The 20,652-nt window shown below is 42.4% G+C and overlaps 1 protein-coding gene across 1 annotated transcript in view; it reads left to right on the forward strand.

The window, feature by feature from the left end:
- The window catches only part of LOC126162690 (BRO1 domain-containing protein BROX-like), a 126,771-nt gene that overhangs the window by 11,904 nt on the left and 94,215 nt on the right, over nucleotides 1-20,652 (forward strand). The gene's annotated exons all lie outside the window — the stretch shown is intronic.

Consider the following 20,652-nt stretch of genomic DNA (forward strand, 5'->3'; position numbering starts at 1 on the left):
CTCACTTCCTGATCATTAGTCATTCCCAAAACTATTGGTTTACTAAACTCGATACCTGTTTCTTTGTCTTCTTCAGCAAGTAACCAGCTTCATAGTGGTGTTACCTTAGTAAAGGCAACCAACCTTTTTTTTCCCATATGGGCCTACAGTTAGTTGGACATGTCCTGAATCATGACCCATTGGCCAGGACATCAATCGTTTTCTGTTACCATTGTTGTTTGGTTTGTCAAAAAAGGCTGCACTCTTCTATCACCTTCCTTTAGGCCATTATTTGTAAGTATTTGTTTATCAATGCTTCATACTGTCCATATTTGATATTTAAATTTACTACTCTTACTTCTATTTACCTGAAAATAATTAACCCCTCATTTTTTCTGCTATTTAGGGTTAATTTTACCTCCTTCCTGGCATAAATCTTGTGCCTGGGATTATTGCACTCATTATTCGTCATATCTAGATTTTCAACAAAATGACAGTAATTCATTCACAGTAGACCAACACCTATATAAAATTTCCTTTCTTACGTGGTATGGTCAGTGCCTTACCAATAGCTTTGCTAGATATATTTCATCTACTGGATTATCTAAATACTTGGATCTTTTTAGATGCCATTCTATATGCTTTTTGAAGCTAGCCCATGAAATTTTAAAATGTTTTGGGTCTTATTTACACTTGAATATCTCCTGAAAATCATCCCACAAGGGAAACACTTCTGAGTGGACATTTCCCCACTCAGCAGCATCCTCTAGCAAGTAACCCAAAACGAAATCTACCTTTCTAGAGTCTTCCCATTTTTGTGGTAATGACATGGAAAACACTCTCAGGAAATACTTTGGCTGTACTTCCCCATCTAGCTTAAATTTTGAAAATGCTTATATAAGTTCATTCTGCTTCTCAACTGTAATTCCTCTAATAGTGTTACAGCATCAAAAGATTTACCTTCAACTTGACTTTCTATTAATTCCCTTCTAGCTTTTGCCAACTTGTCCTGTAGTCTTTTAAAATCATTGGTATTGTTAGTGACTTCCTCCCTGGAAAGCTGCCCATTTCCTAAGGTGCATGAAGTCTCCTGAAATTTCTGATGTAACAATGCTTGTATTTTTCCTCCATACCTGAATGTACCATGTGCAAATATATGACATCTCAATTGTTTATTTTCTGTTATAAAATTTCTATACACATTTGCGCATCTGACATCTGATCTTTGACCAACTTACATTTTGTTTCTGCAAAAGTTATGTAAACTACCTACATCCGTATTTAATATGTTCATGTATCTCTTCCCTAACGAGGTCACTTTTTTTCAAGACTTTCTTCTCTTAACAAATTGAGTCTTCAATCTAGCTTATGTCCTAAATGCAACTATAATGCTTCATGAATGCCTTTAATCTGAGTTTATCGAATCACCGCACTACGCCCACCATAACAATTTTGAAGTGAAGTACTCTTGTAGATCACCATAGTCTCACTGCATGCTGGCAGTGGTCTGGTTGTCAACGATTGTGTGATGATGACACAGTTGTTTAGATTGTGTACTGGCGTCGCGGTGGTGTTTAAAAATGATTCAAATGGCTCTGAGCACTAAGGGACTTAACATCTGAGGTCATCATTCCCCTAGAACTTAGAACTACTTAAACCTAACTAACCTAAGGACATCACAAACATCCATGCCCAAGGCAGGATTTGAACCTGTGACCTTAGAGGTCACGTGGTTCTAGACTGAAGCGCCTAGAGCCGTTCAGCCACGGCGGTTGGCCACGGTGGTGTAGACTGCATGCTGCATGCTGGCGTCGTGGTGTAGACTGTGTGCTGGTGATGGTTCGCTTGTCGATGGTTGCATGCTGGCCGGATGTCCCTGGCTGCATGCTGGCTCTTGGCGGGTTGTCTACAGCTGCATTTTTCATCGGTTTAGATGGATACACTTAGCTCAGGTGCATCAACACTGTTGTTTATAATCATTGTTGCCCTTGGCAACATGTCTTCCTTTGCTGATTTATTATGGAATTTCTTCCTTTTAATCTGTTTTTTATTTTATTTGACACTTTCCACTTATAACCATAGAGTCGCCCCATAGAGTGTTCATTAATGGCTGATGACTGCTGTATTTAGCTTGTGTGGCAATGTTTTGACCACTTGAGTAATGTCTGTTCTAGACCTGTTACTCCATGCAGCTTCACCTAACACTGCCACCTTAACACTCCATTAGTAAATTAGTGTAGAGATTCAACCTTACAACTCTTTGATTTATCTTAGGGCCCAGCTATTCTGTGCCCTGTTCTTGTTCAGCATCGAACTTCTTTCTTCCGTTCAAATTTCTATAAGTGAATTGGCTATAAAACAAAACATTGCTTCTCTTCTTAAATGAAGTGTAGATGCTGAGTTGTAGATAGGCGCAACAAAAAGACTGTCAGAAAATGATTTTTTGGCCAACAAGGCCTTCATCAGAGATAGAAAACAAACGCACACACACACACACACACACACACACACACACACACTCTCTCTCTCTCTCTCTCTCTCTCTCTCTCTCTCTCTCTCTATTTCATGCAAATGTAACTCATGTGCACATGAGTACAGTCTCTGGCAACTTGGTGAAAGCTCATTTTATGACAGCCTGTGACCATCGTCTCTGCTATATGGTGAGTAGCAACTATCCTTTTCATAATATTGTTACATTTCTGGGTTTTCCATGGTTAAATAAAGTGTAGATTGGCTCCAAATAAACCTGTATATTGTCACAAACTTTCGTAAACAGTTACATGTTACGTTCGGAGTTATTACTCCCTGAACCAACTAACATTGCTGCCTTAAAGACATCTCATTAACATGTATGTGAAAAGTATAAAACAACAATTGCTTATATATATCATATTCGTCTTAGTTGGTGCCAGAGGTCTTCTATGGTATCAGAGCTCCTTCATTTCTCCGTGCTCCAGGGAGATTACAAATGCTCTCCAGCAGGTAGACAATGCACCTGTCGAGAAATACTTTCCTACAATTTGTGGCCTGACATTTACAAACTAATTGCAATCATGCACACAGTTACTCTGACCTCTATATTTGACATGATGTGTGCCCTACCATGAGTGACATGGACCATTACAGGGTGTATTGAAGGTAATGGTATTGATTTTACACTTTTACCTTTTACATCACTGTCAGCACTCCTTTTTTCTCCCTTGAATGCAGGATGTGACGTCAGACATGTGGAATAACAAGAGGTCAGTGTAAAGTTACAAGGTGACAGTTTGAGTCTGAGTTGGTGAAGCCAATGAATGTGTCACAAAACCAATCCTTCTTTATTTTTTAAGGTTGGTTGGTTGGTTGGTTTGAACTACAGGGTTATCAGTCCTTTTTTCCTCATGCAAACCGGTTTCAGGTTAAAACCATTCTCAAGAGGAATTGGGGAAAGTAAACAAGCATAAAACAGGGAACCACACTGAAAGACAAAATAGAAGAAGCAAACCAAAAGGGGAAAATGTTTGCTAAAAGGGGAAAAACTTTTAAAAAATCATGGTATATATTAAAATAATATAGCAGATCGCCTGGGCTGACTGATCGCAAGAATAAAAAAGGATGAGCCAGCCACTGTGCCACATACTAAAATCTCCGGCCAAAGACACAAGGCTAGAGAAACACAAATAGGGAAAAAGATGAACATCAAGGCAAACAAACAGTGTGGGAAGAGTGAAGAAGAGTTTAAAAAAGGAGGGAGAGGAAAGGCTTTAGAGAGAAGTCTAATGTTTTTCGGACAACAAGAGACAGTGTGGTATTGGACTGCAAGGCACACACTTCTCTCAATTCAGTTAACTTGCACATTGTGTGTAGCCTATCCCCTTCTCTGGGTAATCAGCTACATCGATCTCCCACAAGCTTCTCTCCAAAGACTATAGCTTGTTAAGGAAATTTATTAAAATATTTCTCTATCCTTGAAATAATTTTGGTACTCATACAATACTTTTCAGTTCAGTCACTTTATATGAGGGGGAGTTGGAAAATAAGTTTCCCCTGTCAACTGTAGGCAGAGTTGTGTGATATGAGCGAAAGATGACACGGCAGGTGAATGTGCACGTGCAAGACACTGATACACCATCGGGTAGAGGTCAACGGCAATCAAGCAGTTGGTGCTGTCGCAGTGCCTGCGCAAAGCGGAGGCCAGCCGCTATGGAGATAAGGTGCGTTTTGGTGTTGTGGTTACATGCGGAAGTGAGAGCTGTTATCCGCTATGAATGGGCACATGGAGTATCAGGCACAGAAGTTCATAACCGCCTCATTGAGGTGTATGAGCCAGGTGTGATGTTGAGGCAAATGGTATGGAGATGGTGCCAGCAATTCAGTGATGGACATCAGCAAGTGCAGGACATACCGAGACATGGATGGACGCACACGGCCACTACAGATGCACATGTCAGGAAGGTGGATGACATGATTAAAGCGAACCGGTGTATCACCATCGATGGAGTAGTGCCAGAACATGAAATCGGACGTGAACGAGCTCATAAGATCATCCACGACATTCTTCGATACAGGAAGGTGTCAGAACAATGGGTGCCCTGCCAACTGACCCTGACACCCGTGGAACAATGCATGGTGTTTAGCCTGGAACAGCTCGCATGTTACCATGAATCTGGCAATGACCTTCTGTTTCGGATTGTGACAGGAGATGAAACATGGGTCCACCGTTACACACCCGAATCGAAGGCCACATCCATGGAGTGGAAACATACGTCATCACCTGTCCAAAAGAAGTTCAAAAGCACTCTGTCTGTAGGTAAAGTACTACTCACCATTTTCTGGGACGCCAAAGGAGTTTTGCTGCTGGACTTTCTATAGGATGCAACCATCAATGCCACACGGTACTGTGCCACTCTGTCGAAATTGAAAGAGGTGATTCGGAAAAAGCGGCCTGGCCGTCTCAGATCTGGCATTCTGCTGTTGGATGACAATGTGAGACCACACATGGCAATGACAACGCAAAACCATATTGCAACTCTGGGTTGGGAGCGCCTACACCATCCGTCTTACTGTCCGGATCTTGCACCAACTGACTTCCATCTGTTTCCTGCTTTGAAGAAGACTCTCGGCGGTAGTCACTTTGGCAGCAATACTGACATCAAACAAGCCGTTCAAGGCTTCTTCTCTATGCAATGCCCTGATTTTTTCCTGGAAGCCTTTTTGAATCTCATAAAGCGGTATGACAGATGTCTCAATGTACTAGGAAATTATGTAGATAAATAAAGATATGTCTTATTTTTAATGTCTCTTTCTCTTTTTTTTTCCTTTCACACACAACTCTGACCACAGTTGACAGGGGGAACTTATTTTCCAGCTCCCCCACGTATTTTCGGCTTTCACAGATAATAACTTCTGCAAGCTAACTTATTCCTTACATGTTAGACTCATTTATACATATTCAAATAACATACATTGTTTCATTCATAGCCAAGACATGAAGTAATTCAAACATCTCTAGTCTCAAGCGAGTCCATTACATGAATCTGCATAAAAATCTATATTCGATTCAATTGTTCCTTAGTCTTTTTTACAATCATCACAGACACTAGCACATCAAAGAATACGACATAATTATTCCTTGAGTTCTCCTCAGGTCTTCTGTGGTGCTGGCGGCAAGCACTTGTCGTCGTCAGTGACTCACCACTCTTACAGTCTTCTAATAACAAACTTCTGACTTGCACATAGAAACAGGTGGATTGGTAGATATGTTCTCACTCTCCCACACTCATACCTAAAATGTCACGTGTTCGAGATGGTTGAAGGCCGAGTGTTTCTAGAATTTACACTGAAATTCTTGAGGCACTACATATCCCTCCCCTTAGCTCAAACACGCGATATTTTATATTTATTCATTATGTACAATAATATTTCACAAGATTATTCATTATCTTTTAACAGTACCTCTCTTTTTACTAATAACCATCCATATTTTACTACAATTACAAAATGTGAACCTTTTAATCCATGTTGGAGTTAAAAAAAAACTTCGTTTCCTATTCCTCTTCCAATTGCACATAACTCGTGAATACTTTACTGCTGTGTTCTTACTTACTGCTGTGTTCTTACTTCCCATACTGTTTTTCCTAAGTATGTACTTATTCATTCCTTATTGTAATCTGGAGGAACTCTGGGTAGAATAAAAGTGTTCCCTTCGTCTGACACTTGTAATCTAAAATGTAGTAATGCTAGTGCTGCATAGAATTCAAACTTACCAGATTATTTCCTTCAAAATGTGTTACTTCTGTCATTATACTGCCCTTTCTCCCTTTAGGAACAGTACCTATATCTTACATGGGTTGATCTAGGAGTACCCTTTCTCCTTCCGTTTTGGTAGGAATGACCCTTTCCTATTCCTATCCTCCTATGGTACAGGTCAGTCCCCTTCTTGGTGGCCCTGTCCGTGCAGTATAGGTCAGCCTTTCATAGGTCTGCCTATCTGCCCTTTTTCTCAGCCAATAAATGTTGAGTGCACCCTCAATATCCTTCTTGAGTAGTCCTCCTGGTTCATTGCTCTAACATACACCTTTATGAATACTATTCTTAAATGTTCTCTGGTAAAATTACAACTCTGCTTTACACCCTAACTCCACTTTCCAATACTCTATCTAATACCCTAGAGTCCTCTTTCACTCCTCACTTTTACCATATAAACAGATATCATGCCCACACATAGTAGATGCTATGTCTACCTGTATTTACCAACTCCCAGTAGATACTGTGCCTTTTCTCAAAGGACTAACATGGCACATGTAAATATATTTTCGAGGGCGACAAAACATAATGATGCAGAACTGTCAGATATCAACAATGTAATATGTGTATCGACTCAGATGTACGTGACAAAAAAATGACGATCCAGAACTGTCACATATCAACAGTGTAACATGTGCATTGACTCAGATGTACATATATCTTTAGTCCCCAAATCCCTTGGCAGTTCTGACATCACTTCAGGTTTCTAATTCGTCATTCTCCTGTTTGTGTTTTAGTGTATCTTTGTGTGTATGTAGATGTGTGTTTGTGTATCCTGATTCTTCAGCCTACTTATATGAAATAAGTTGAAGGTTATTGGAACCCACGGAAAATAAGGAGGACTTCAGCAGTAGAAGTATATGCATATGGAAAAAGGGAAAGATAGTCTGTTGCTCAAACGAGAAGTAAGAAAGGAAAAAGTAGAACTGGCTGCTAAGATGAAAGAGGAGAAGGAAGATAGCCACAAAGACAGGAATCTCCCCCCCCCCCCCCCCTTTTCACTGGGATTCCTACTTCACCGGTACTTGAGTGAGAAGCTGGAGGAGGTATGATGTTAAACATCTCCTACAGAATGGACATTCTCACCTGCACCTTTGAAGCCCCCGAAGAAAAATCTTAGCAACACCTATGGAACGGCAAATGGTGAAGAATCAGTTACAATTGTCTGCGAGGGTTGTCTGAAAAGTGGGGGGTGTGATTAGTGTTAGTCATGCTTGTACTTACACTACCCACCCCTTCCAAAAGTGATACAAACCCTCTCGTTTATAGTACATCTCACAAAAGGTATGAAATTATTCTATAAAAATAGAAAATTATACACTACGATAACATAGTTGTTTAGTTATTCATTTTACACTATATTTTATACACATATAAATTACACCATTCAGTTTATGGTGTCTAGATATCACTTTGTTTGAATAGTACCATGATATTATCTTTATACTAGCACTACATTCTATTCATTTCATTTCATGTCTAGAGATCACTGTTCATCTGTGATTTCTCTTAAATTGGTCCTAATCTTGTAGTCATATCCGGTTTCCTACTTACTAAAATTATAGGATAGTTTAAGAATTCAAGAGTAGATTACAGAATAGTTGAAGAATTGAAGGGAATTCGGTGCAGGAAAACTAAGGTTGAAGAAACACTGAAAACAACTAGGGATTCGATGGTTGTCGATCCACCCGTTAACACAGAATTTTAACATCCCTGGGGGGACAGATGTGACTTCGCCTGGATCCCATGGATCTGATATTAACCTCACTTGAGCAAATGCAAACCGGTACTTCTCGTTAAGTTTTGTGTGAAAGTCAACCCACAGCAAAACAATCACCACTTTACTAGATACCAACATAGGTAAAATTATTCTATGTTCTAATCTCTCTTGGACAAGTTTGAATTATTTCCATGAGTCATCTATAACCTTGTTGGTATCATTAGTTTTGGAAAAAGCGACAGTTGCAAAATTTCCGGAGATATACTCTCGGTAATTTCTCGACCTATAATTAGCTCAAAAGGTTCCGCCAGATTACTTACATTTATCATATCAAAGTTGGCTAATTTTTCCCTGACATTCTGTCCCACATTATTTACTTGCAAACTGACAGCTCTTGTAGTAACTGCTCGTATACTAACACCCGGAATTCGATTGAATAATCAATATTAATTCCTTCGGCTGGTCAGTGCTCTCTTCCAAAGTATTCAATTCCTGTCTTACAGAATTAAATTTGATATTACATACATTTTCACAAGATTTTAATTTTTCACTACATTCAGATTCTACATTATTATTATTATTATTATTATTATTATTATTATTATTATTATTATTATTAGTATATTTGATGTTGCATTTAGTCTCCAAAGTAACTATGCTTTTCTTCATATCATTAAGTTCCAAAGCTAAATCTGAAGAAATGTTGTTAGGGGTTAACCTCTCGGCCACTTTTCTGTCTATTAACTCTTCTACTTGTTCCTCCAGATTGCTTGTATTTGAGGTATCTGATGTCGCTAGTTGCTCTTTGAAATCCCTTTCCATGGTATCAACTCGAGTGTTGACACCTGCAGTTCGCGATTGGACAAAAGGAATTAGCTTATCTTGTTTCTCAATACTCTCCTTCAGGGTGTGCAACCTCTGATTTACAACACCAAAGGTAACATTGCATACACTTTGAAATGATCCTAATTTTTTGGAGTTCCGTTTCAAAATGATATTTGCTTCTTGACTGTTCTAGGTTTCACTTTGATTACTTAAAATTTCACTCTGAGCATCTACTTTTTCAATTAGAGTGGCTGAATCAGCCTTCTGGTCTTGTAATCTAGCATTTAGTTCTTGTCTCAAGGAAACATTTTGAGCATATAACTCTGTTCTTAAGGAAGCAATTTGAGCATTTACAGCTGCCGAATATGCCCGCTGGGCTTTAATTAAATTCACAAATTCAGACAAGTCTGGCATTTCCCTATTTACCTTAATGACCGTGGTTGGTTCTGAAGTTTGTTGCTGTTCTTGATCTATAATTTTATTGATCTTAGACCTAGTAATGATCTAAAAGAAAATCCACCACTGAATACAATAACTACACTAAAAATTTATTATTCACTCATCCCCACAACTTTTATCAAATAATTATTGGTTTTCACTCATCCGGTATAGAGTTCTAGCTGCATTGGTGAGCAGATGTGTAATCAGTGCCTGTGGACAGCACTGGCACCGGCGGCGTCAGACTTTGGTTACAGCGTCGTCGGTGGCTGGATACTGCATCGGCATCAGCACGATGTACGTGTGTGAAGACTGCTTCCACTTCACACCCGATTTTCTTAGTCGAAAAGTTGAGGTCTTCTCTCCAGTTTTCTCCGCTATTACTTTCTCACGTCTTTTACAGCGTTGCACTCACAACTTTCTTCCATTTGTTTATTGGACTCCATACGATTTCTGGAAACAGTTCTTGTATCTTGTTAGGCCTGGTTGCTATTGGAACGCCTAATATCTTCTTTCCATTTCTGTTTTTAAATCCCCTTTTCCTGTGGTTCATGGTGTGGGTTCCTGTAGTCATGTCCTAGTTCATGAACCACGGGCAACATATGAGTGGCCAAGTAAGTGGTCCCGACAGTCGGGATACCGGTTACTTCGGAATAAGGCTGGGCATCTCGGACATATTCTGAGTCGTGGTCATCTTTGTGCTCATACGGCAAAGACTACCAAATCCACTGGTTAGTCCCTCAGCCGTTAGGGGTAAAACCCAATGGGACTCGGGGCAAGTAAGGCTAGCAACCTGCTTCCCTGGTACTTTAAATATGATGCTGGCAACAATCAGAGCAAAATGCCTCGGACCTTTGGAGGTGACAGAGTCCCACCTCTAACTGACAAATCAGGGACTCCTAAGATACGACTTGGCAAACAAATGGTAATGAGATGGGGAGCTATTAATATCAATGGGGGCTACTCTGGGAAGAAGGTAGAGCTGGCAGAGGCTGCAAGTAAGATGGGGCTGGACGTTTTAGCTGTTAGTGACATTCGGGTAAGGGGGGAGAAAGAAGAGGAAGTGGGAGAATACAAGGTCTACCTGTCAGGAGTTAAAGCAGGAATAGCACAATGGGGTGTAGGGCTTTACATCAGGAAAGAAATGGAACCCAGCATAGTTGCAATAAGGTATGTAAACGAACGACTGATGTGGATAGATTTGACAGTGTCTAGCAAGAAAATTAGGATTTTGTCAGTATATTCGCATTGTGAAGGGACAGATCAAGATAAGATGGATAGTTTTTATGAGGCACTCAGTGATGTAGTTGTTAGAGTAAAGGACAAGGACAGTGTTCTGCTCATGGGTGATTTTAACGCCAGGATTGGAAATTGAACAGAAGGGTATGAAAAGGTTATGGGTAAATTTGGAGAGGATATGGAGGCCAACAGGAACGGGAAACAACTCTTGGATTTCTGTGCCAGTATGGGCTTAGTAATCACAAACTCCTTTTTTAAACATAAGAACATTCACTGATATACTTGGGAAGGCAGGGGAACCAGATCTGTCGTTGACTATATAATAACAGATCAGGAATTCAGGAAGGCTGTGAAGGACACACGTGTATTCAGGGGATTCTTTGATGACACTGATCATTATTTAATCTGCAGTGAAATTGGGATTGTGAGGCCGAAAGTGCAGGAGGTCAGGTCCATATGTAGGAGGATAAGAGTGGAGAAACTTCAGGATAAGGAAATCAGGCACAAGTACATAACAGCGATCTCAGAAAGGTACCAGTTAGTTGAATGTAGTCAATTACAGTCATTGGAAAAGGAATGGACAAGGTACAGGGACACAGTACTAGAAGTGGCTAAAGAATGTCTTGGAACAGTAGTGTGTAAAAGTAGGATGAAGCAAACAGCTTGGTGGAATGATACAGTCAAGGCAGCCTGTAAAAGGAAAAGAAGGCGTATCAAAAATGGCTACATACCAGAACCCAGGTAGATAGAGAAAGTTATGTTGAAGAAAGAAACAAAGCCAAACAGATAATTGCAGCATCCAAGAAGAAATCGTGGGAAGACTTTGGAAACAGGTTGGAGACTATGGGTCAAGCTGCTAGAAAACCATTCTGGAGTGTAATTAGCAGTCTTCGGAAGGGAGGTAAGAAGGAAATGACAAGTATTTTGGACAGGTCAGGAAAACTGCTGGTGAATCCTGTGGATGCCTTGGGCAGATGGAGGGAATATTTTGAAGAGTTGCTCAATGTAGGTGAAAATGCGATCAGTAATGTTTCAGATTTCGAGGTAGAATGGGATAGGAATGATGATGGAAATAGGATCACATTTGAGGAAGTGGAAAAAATGGTCAATAGATTGCAGTGCAATAAAGCGGCTGGGGTGGATGAAATTAAGTCGGAACTCATCAAATACAGTGGAATGTCAGGTCTTAAATGGCTACACAGGATAATTGAAATGGCCTGGGAGTCGGGACAGGTTCCATCAGACTGGACAAAAGCAGTAATCACACCAATCTTTAAACATGGAAACAGAAAAGATTGTAACAACTACAGAGGTATCTCTTTAATCAGCGTTGTGGGTAAAATCTTCTCAGGTATTGTTGAAAGGAAAGTGCGAGTATTAGTTGAGGACCAATTGGATGAAAATCAGTCTGGGTTTAGGCCTCTTAGAGGTTGTCAGGACCAGATCTTTAGCTTACGGCAAATAATGGAGAAGTGTTATGAGTGGAACAGGGAATTGTATCTATGCTTTATAGATCTAGAAAAGGCATATGACCGGGTTCCTAGGAGGAAGTTATTGTCTGTTCTACAAGATTATGGAATAGGAGGCAAACTTTTGCAAGCAATTAAAGGTCTTTACATGGATAGTCAGGCAGCAGTTAGAGTTGACGGTAAATTGAGTTCATGGTTCAGAGTAGTTTCAGGGGTAAGACAAGGCTGCAACCTGTCTCCACTGTTGTTCATATTATTTATGGATCATATGTTGAAAACAATAGACTGGCGGGGTGAGATTAAGATATGTGAACACAAAATAAGCAGTCTTGCATATGCGGATGACTTAGTTGTGATGGCAGATTCGATTGAAAGTTTGCAAAGTAATATTTCAGAGCTAGATCAGAAATGTAAGGACTATGGTATGAAGATTAGCATCTCCAAAACGAAAGTAATGTCAGTGGGAAAGAAATAGAAACGGATGGAGTGCCAAATAGGAGGAACAAAGCTAGAACAGGTGGACGGTTTCAAGTACTTAGGATGCATATTCTCACAGGATGGCAACATAGTGAAAGAACTGGAAGCAAGGTGTAGCAAAGCTAATGCAGTGAGCGCTCAGCTACGATCTACTCTCTTCTGCAAGAAGGAAGTCAGTACCAAGACTAAGTTATCTGTGCACCGTTCAATCTTTCGACCAACTTTGTTGTATGGGAGCGAAAGCTGGGTGGATTCAGGCTACCTTATCAACAAGGTTGAGGTTACGGATATGAAAGTAGCTAGGATGATTGCAGGTACTAGTAGATGGGAACAATGGCAGGAGGGTGTCCACAATGAAGAAATCAAAGAAAAACTGGGAATGAACTCTATAGATGTAGCAGTCAGGGCGAACAGGCTTAGATGGTGGGGTCATGTTACACGCATGGGAGAAGCAAGGTTACCCAAGAGACTCATGGATTCAGCAGTAGAGGGTAGGAGGAGTCGGGGCAGACCGAGGAAAAGGTACCTGGATTCGGTTAAGAATGATTTTGAAGTAATAGGTTTAACATCAGAAGAGGCACCAAAGTTAGCACTGAATAGGGGATCATGGAGGAACTGTATAAGGGGGGCTATGCTCCAGACTGAACGCTGAAAGGCATAATCAGTCTTAAATAATGATGATGATGATGATGATGATGATCCCCTTTTCCATTGGGTCCTGTCATTTGGGTCACCACGTTCTAACATTTTTCGGACGACAAGAGACAGTGTGGTGTCGGGTTGCAAGGCACACACGTCTCTCAATTCAGTTAACTTGCATGTTGTGTGTACCCTATCCTCTTCTCTGGGTAATCAGCTTCGTTGATCTCCCACAAGCTTCTTCTCCGAAGACTATAGCTGGTTAAGGGAATTTATTAAAATACTCCTCTATCCTTGAAATAATTTTGGTACTCGTACAATACTTTTCAGTTCAATCACTTTATATTTTCAGCTTTCACATAATAACTTCTGCAAGATAACTTATTCCTTACATGTTAGACTCATTTACACATATTCAAATAGCATACACGTGTCTTGTTTCGTTCATAGGCAAGACACGAAGTAATTCAAACGTCTGTAGCCTCAAGCGAGTCCATTACATCAATGTGCATAAAAATCTATATTTGATTCAATTGTTCCTTAGTCTTTTTTACAATCACCACAGACACTAACACATCAAAGAATACGAGATAATTATTGCTCGAGTTCTCCTCAGGTCTTCTGTGGCGCTGGCGGCAAACGCTTGTCGGCATCGGTGACTCGCCCCTCTTTCAGTCTTCTAATAACAAACTTCCAACCTGCATTTATAAACAGGTGGATCGGTAGAAACATTCTCACTCTCCCGCAGATGTACCTAAAATATTGGGTGTTTGAGACGGTTGATGGCCGAGTGTTTCTAGAATTTACACCGAAATTCTTGAGGTACTACATTAGGCCAGACGCCCACCCTTAAATTGAGTGCTAAAAACCTCCCTCTCGAAGAAAACAAAAAAATCTAGATCAGCTATTGAGGTATTGTCACCTGACATGATAGGCAGTGTGGTAGGAAGATTAAAAGTCCGCCTAAGGGCAGCTAAAAATGTGCAGCCCAACAAGATGTGGATCACAGCCACGTGGGAACCACAGCAACACTTAGGTGGGTCCTTGCAATGCAGGTGGTGATCCTGAGTCGCCCAAGTATGGCCGATGCAGAGCCAGCGAAGGACAACAGAGTCCTTGGAAATGGCGTACATGGATGACCTCCACACATTCATTGTCTCCTTAATAACATGTAATTTATTTGGTGTACTGAGGATGCACCTTTCAGTATCTCAGATCCCAAAACTTTATGGCATAAGTCCGAACGGAGATCAGTCACCAGTGTGCTGATCTCTAGGGTCTGTTTAACGATAGTCTGTTTGACCAGCCTGTCAGCAGTTCATTGCCCTGTATCCGAACATGTCGTGGGGTCCAAATGAAGGCCATTGGACGTCCACTGTTTTGGAGGGCATAAAGAGACTCGTGGGTAATCATTACGAAAGGGTGGCAAGGAAAGCATTGGTCAAGAGCTTGTAGGCTGCTTAGAGAGTCACAACAGATGATGAATGACTCACCTGCCCTGAGCGGATATGCTCAAGTGTGCGAGAGATGGCTACCAACTCTGCAGTAAAAATACTGCAGCCATCTGGCAAGGAGCGCTGTTCAGTATGTCCACCATGAGCATAAGCAAAGCCAACATGATTATCGACAATCAAGCCATCAATGTAGACTATTTCTGAGCCCTTGAACTCACCGAGAATAGAGAAAAATTGTCGGCGGAGGGGTTCAGGTGGAACTGAGCCTTTCGGACCTTGCAATAGGTCCAGACGAAGCTGTGGTGAGGCATGGGCCATGGAGGTATACTTGAGTGGACCCAGAGGACAGATGGCAGAGGGAAAGACTCAAGTTCAGTGAGAAGGAACTGGACACAGACTGCAATCAGAATCCCTGATCTGGGCTGTCGTTGCGGGAGATGGATCACCGTGTTAGGGAAAAGGAGACAGTAATCTGGATGTTCAGGTGAACTGTGAATGTGGGCAGTATAATTCGCAAGCAGTTGTTGTAGCCTGATCCACACTGGAGTAACCCCAGCATTCACTGGGTTTGTTCAGAAATCTCCCATTACAAGTTGAATTCTGTAGTGTGGTGTATAGGGTCCAGCAGCTGCAATGCTGAGGGCAATGCTAAACCATACACCAGGCTTCCATGGTCAAGACAGAACTGCACAAGGGCTTTGTACAGCTGCAGAGTGTAGAATGTTCTGCAGCCCAATTGGTATGGCTCAGGCATTGAAGAATATTAAGATGCCACTAGCACTTTTCTTTAAGCTGATGAAGATGGGGAAGCCAAGTTAGCGGGTGTCGAAAACCAGTCCTAAAAAGTGGTAAGTCTCCACTACGTTAAGTAGTTGGTCATCGAGGTAAAGCTCCAGATGTGAGTGGACAGTACGATGACAACAGAAGTGCATGACGATGGTCTTGGCAGCTGAAAACTGAAAACCTTGACTGAGGGTCCATGACTGCACCTTTCATGTGGCTCTTTGCAGTCCACATTCAGCTGCAACAATAGAAGAGGAGCAGAAGGAAATACAAAAATTGTCAGCATGTAAGAACGGAAACACTGAGGATGCCACTTCTGCTGTAAGACCATTAATAGCCACTAAAAAGAGTGGAATGATTAGTACAGAGCCCTGCAGAACCCCATTCTCTTGGACATGGGGCAGACTGTGTGAAGCACTGACTCCAACTCTGCAGGTGCGGAGCGACAAAAAGTTCCAATAAAAGCTGGGAGCAGGCCCCAGAGACCCCACTCATGCAGGATAGCAGGGAAGTGGTGTTGCCAAGTGGTATCATGGGTTTTTATGAGGTCAAAAAAAGACTGCAGTGAAGTGTTGATGGCAGGAAAAGGCTGTTCGGATGGCAGACTCCAGGTATACCAAGTTGCCAGTGCTGTAGCAACCTTGGCAGAAACTGCCCCAGGACGGAGCCAGGAGGGCTCGAGACTAAAGGAGCCAACACAACTACCAGCTCACCAGCCATTTGTGCAGCTTTCACAGAACATTGGTGAGGCTAATAGGAAGATAGCTGTCCACATCTAGCAGGTCCTTACCAGGTTTTGAGCACTGGAACAGCAATACATTCTCGCCAGTATGACATGAATTTGCCATTGCTCTAGATGCTGTTGAAGATGACAAGGAGGTGGCACTGTTAAACTGCTGACAGAAGTTTAATCACTTGGGGATGGATGTGGTCTGGTCCAAGAGATGTGTCAGGACAATCAGCAAGAACACTGAGAAATTCCCACTCACTGAAAGGAGCATTATATGGCTCAGGGTGACATGTAACAAAAGATAGGTGTTGTCATTACACCCGCTGTTTTAGGGTATGAAAGGTGGGGGTGATAATTCTCAGACGCAAAGGTGCGAGCATAACGCTCAGCAAGACAGTATACAGCTCGATGCATGGAAAGTCCAGGTATACTGGCTGTGATCTGATATCCATAGAGGCGTCTGAACCTGGGAAGGAAAGATCCATTTTCCAATGGTGAAGATGTATCATTCCCAACACTCCTTCTTCCACCATTTGCTGAGTTGACAGGTGAGCATGGAGCTGTTTGGAGGCAATGAGGTGCTCCAGGGGTGGGTGCCGCTTAAGACACTGGAGGGCCTGCCTACAGTCTCGAATGGTATCTGCAATATCCAGCAACCACCAAGGCACTGTCTTCTGTCAGGAGCGACTGTATGAACAAGGGATTACTGATTCGGCTGCAGAAACAATGGTAGTTCCAACAGTCTGGGTCACCTCATTGATGTTGCAATGCAATGGAGATCCAACAGTGGTAGCGGAGGTGAAAACATTCCAGTCAACCTTGGTAAGAGCCTGTCTGGACAAGCATCCAAGTAAGTTATGCTGTGGGAGGGACAGGAAAAGCGGAAAGTAGTCACTATCACACAAATAATGATGAACTCTCCAGTGGATAGGCAGTAGAAGGCCAGGAATGCATATGGAGAAATTAATGGCCGCGTAACGCCATGTGCCACATTGAAATGAGAGGAGGCACCTGTATTGACGAGACAAAGGGTCATTAATGTTCATTCCACCCCACAAAGGATTAAAACCACTCAGAAGGAGAAAAGGTGGGGGGAGTTGGGGAAATAAGTGCAGCAAAGACATGGTGCGACACTTCACAATCTGGAGGAAGGTAGATGTTGCAGATGATATTTTCCTGTGTTGTCGTGATCCTGACAGCCACAGCTTTTTAAGGTGTTTGAAGGAGCACAGATTCTCTACATGCAGAGGTAAGGACATAAATAAAGACTCCACCTGGCATTCTGTTACAGCCATTACAATATTTGTTGTACCCCCGATAGCCACGAAATAGGGGGTCCGCAGTACGGGAAACCAGGTTTCCTCAAGGGTAACGCAAAAAGCAGATGTATTGTTTAATAGTTGTCGAACTCAGCCAGGTGGGAGAAAAAACCACCACAGCTCCACTGGAGCCCCTGACCCTCTCTGTCGTCTGCAGTTTACGCCTGAGGGTCGTCTGCTGCCACTGGTTGAGTGCTGGCATCCAGTACCATTGTGTCTGAGGCATTGGTGAGTTTTAGATCCTTGGGGGATGCTAGAATCTTCACCTCGTTCTCAGACGTGGAACTGTTAGGGAGCGATGGCATGAAGGACACTGGAGTCTCTCGTTTCTTAACAGACTTCTTTTTCTGTTTGCCCTCTTGTCACTCCTTAGGGCTTGCTTGGAGAGCTTCACTAAAGGAGTTTCAGGGAGAAATCAAGACTGCAAAGCCCTTCAACCAGCAGCTAGTGGCTCCTTCAGCCACTGGCTGATATCCACTTTACCAGGAGGGGGGGGGGGGGGGGGGGGGGAGACCGTGGAAGGTAGAGTCCCAGGGGACCCCTTCTGTGTGAGAGGGGCCGCAGTGCAGGAGGCTTTTGCTTCTCCAACTGGGGGAGGGGCCCAATCTCCCTTATATTTGGGGTGGCAGTGCTTCCAAAGTAGAAGCTCTGGGAGCAACAGAAGATGTGTCCCCAACCACTTGGAGGGGATGTAGATGCATGGCACTGAGGGCCCACGGAAGAAGGGTTAGATGAGGAGCATACCATTGCCAATGAATTAGCCTCTAGGTAATTCAACCTGTACAGGGTCTTGTACTCCATAATTTTCCTCTCCTTTTGGAGTACCATGCAGTCCAGCAAGCAGGGGGAGTGGTGCTCTCCACAGTTGACACAGTTGGGAGCATGGGCACATGGAGTGTTTGGATGCAGTGGACATCCACAGTCTCGACATGTGGCACTGGAATTGGGTCATATTTCTCAGCACTGAATTCAGCTTTCCCTTTCTTAGGGACTGCTGGGGCTATTTGATCCCCAGCGAAAGATGACTTGGTCCACTTCATTGCAGGTCATCCGCCCTGGTGCCACCCACTCCGATCAGGGGCTCTCCCCATGGCTGCTACCCAGCCACAGCAAAGGCCACCTAGCATGGTGGCCATTGCTGGGAGTCCTGATGCCCCAAGACGAAGGGCATCTACTCATTGGCATATGCAGGGAGGTTGCAGCTTAGGCATCAGCAGTGCGATCTCTGTGTTGTCAGGGGGCTATGACCAGGAGGGTACGTGACAACCCCTCCATGGTGGACTTGCTACCATGCCACATACTGGGTGTGTGGAAATCCAGTATTGTTATGGGGGCAAAAGAGGACAATGGACAATTGATGAAGATTATCACCCTAAAGGGAGACAATAACATATTAGGCAGAAAAATTAGAGACTCCTTTTATTCACCTCTTATAACAGGCTGGAATACGTCAGGTCTATTCTAACCCCCAAACCTACAGGGGATTTATTTTTTAAAATGAAGGGTGTGGCATACAACTGTTTTGTAGTGTACCCTAAGATACAGATATGGATTTTAGGCATGCACCAGAGAACCCTTACTTTTACCTCCCTATAACATCGCTTGACAAACGGAAATAGTTTTTTTAAGGAATGACATAAAATCTTACTGATAAACATTCACATTATGAAAAGGACAGATTGATACTCGCTTAATAGAGAAGATGTTGAGTCACAGACGGTATCAACGGAAAGACTGCAAAACATATGAGCTTTCTTCCAAAAGACTTTCTTCTAACACAGAAGACACTCACTTTCACACAAGCACAACTCACATACACATGACCACTGTCTCTGGCCACCAAGGCCGGACTCGGTGGCCATGTGTGTGTGAGTTGTGTTTTTATGAATGTGTGTATGTTTTCTACATTTAAAGAAGGCTTTTTGACAGAGAGCTCACATGTTTAGTGGTCTTTTTTTTGTGCCTTTCTGCAGCTCAGCAAATCTATATGGTGAGTAGCAGTCTATCCTTTTCATAATACTGTCATTATTCCGTCCTGGATTTTCCAGTGCTTGATAAAACTATTCATAATTTATGTGCATCAATTCACGGAGGGTTTCTACATTTTTAGACTGATTGTGGCTTTTCCTACTTTGTTTATTTATTGGATGTCACTTATTTTGCTTCATTTATGTTTGGTCCCCTCATCCAGATTGACTTCAACATTTTCAAAATAAAAATTTACTGAAGTGTGGTCCATGCTGGGATGGTTTCCCAAAGCTCAGTGTGAGAGCCACTCTTTGTGCGGTGAGGGGGGGAGGGGTTAAGAAGGCAGGGGGGGGGGGGAGTGGGTACCCATATGGTGGTAGCCTATAGACTTAACAAGGAACACACCATTGATGCCAGAGTCCCTTCGCATGTCAGGAAATAGGTGTACACCCATTTGGGAGCACCAGGACTCCACACAGTAGCCATCAGGCATGGTGGTCATTGCAGTGCGTGGGTGGTTCGCAAGGGGAGAGCCTCGTTTAGAGTAGGTGGCATTGTGGCAGATATCTTGAACAATGAAAACACAAAGTTATCAGCCACTGGCTGTTAGGCTCCAGCAATCTCTTCAGACAGACCTGAAAATGCTTTAGTGGACCGAAACTTTCTATCCTTGAGCACACTCAGAGAGGAAGTAAAGTACAATGAAATGCAGAAAGTTACCTCTTTTAATTTTTGGTTTGTACCTGCACTGATGGAGGGCCCGTTTTACCTACAAAGCCAATGTTCTGTGTAGGTAATATAGAAAATGTTCTTTTAGAAATATTATCCTTCAGTAAATTACAAAGTGATTCTGTCTTAATTAAAATGGTGAATCCTACCCACTCCTACAAGAGTGTGAACATGATACAGGGATTAATATTTCACCTGGACTTAATGCTGCAGAACAGACAGAGAATTATGCAAAAACGAGCAGAAATGAGTGGTCCACATTATACTTCATGTACATTGAGGCCCGCCAGACAGCAGTATTGACATTGAAGCACTCATCCTTGCTTTTCAGTGGGATTCACTTCTCGAGAAAGTCAAAATCATTATCTGTTGTTGTGATGTAAAGCTGAATTTCCAACCTCCCATCAGATTAAAAGGTCCAATGCTTCAAACATTTGTCTTCCTGTTGCATGAGCTTCCTGTTGTGCAGGCTGGTCTATCACTTCATGAAAACACCCCACGCGATCTGTCACCATTCTCTGTCAGTTGTAGAGATGATCACCCTCCCTGATTCCTGAAGTGTGCTACCCTACTTAAGGAATGTAAAATCCAGGAA

The sequence above is a fragment of the Schistocerca cancellata genome, chromosome 2 (assembly GCF_023864275.1).
Source record: "Schistocerca cancellata isolate TAMUIC-IGC-003103 chromosome 2, iqSchCanc2.1, whole genome shotgun sequence".
Lineage (NCBI taxonomy): Eukaryota > Metazoa > Arthropoda > Insecta > Orthoptera > Acrididae > Schistocerca > Schistocerca cancellata.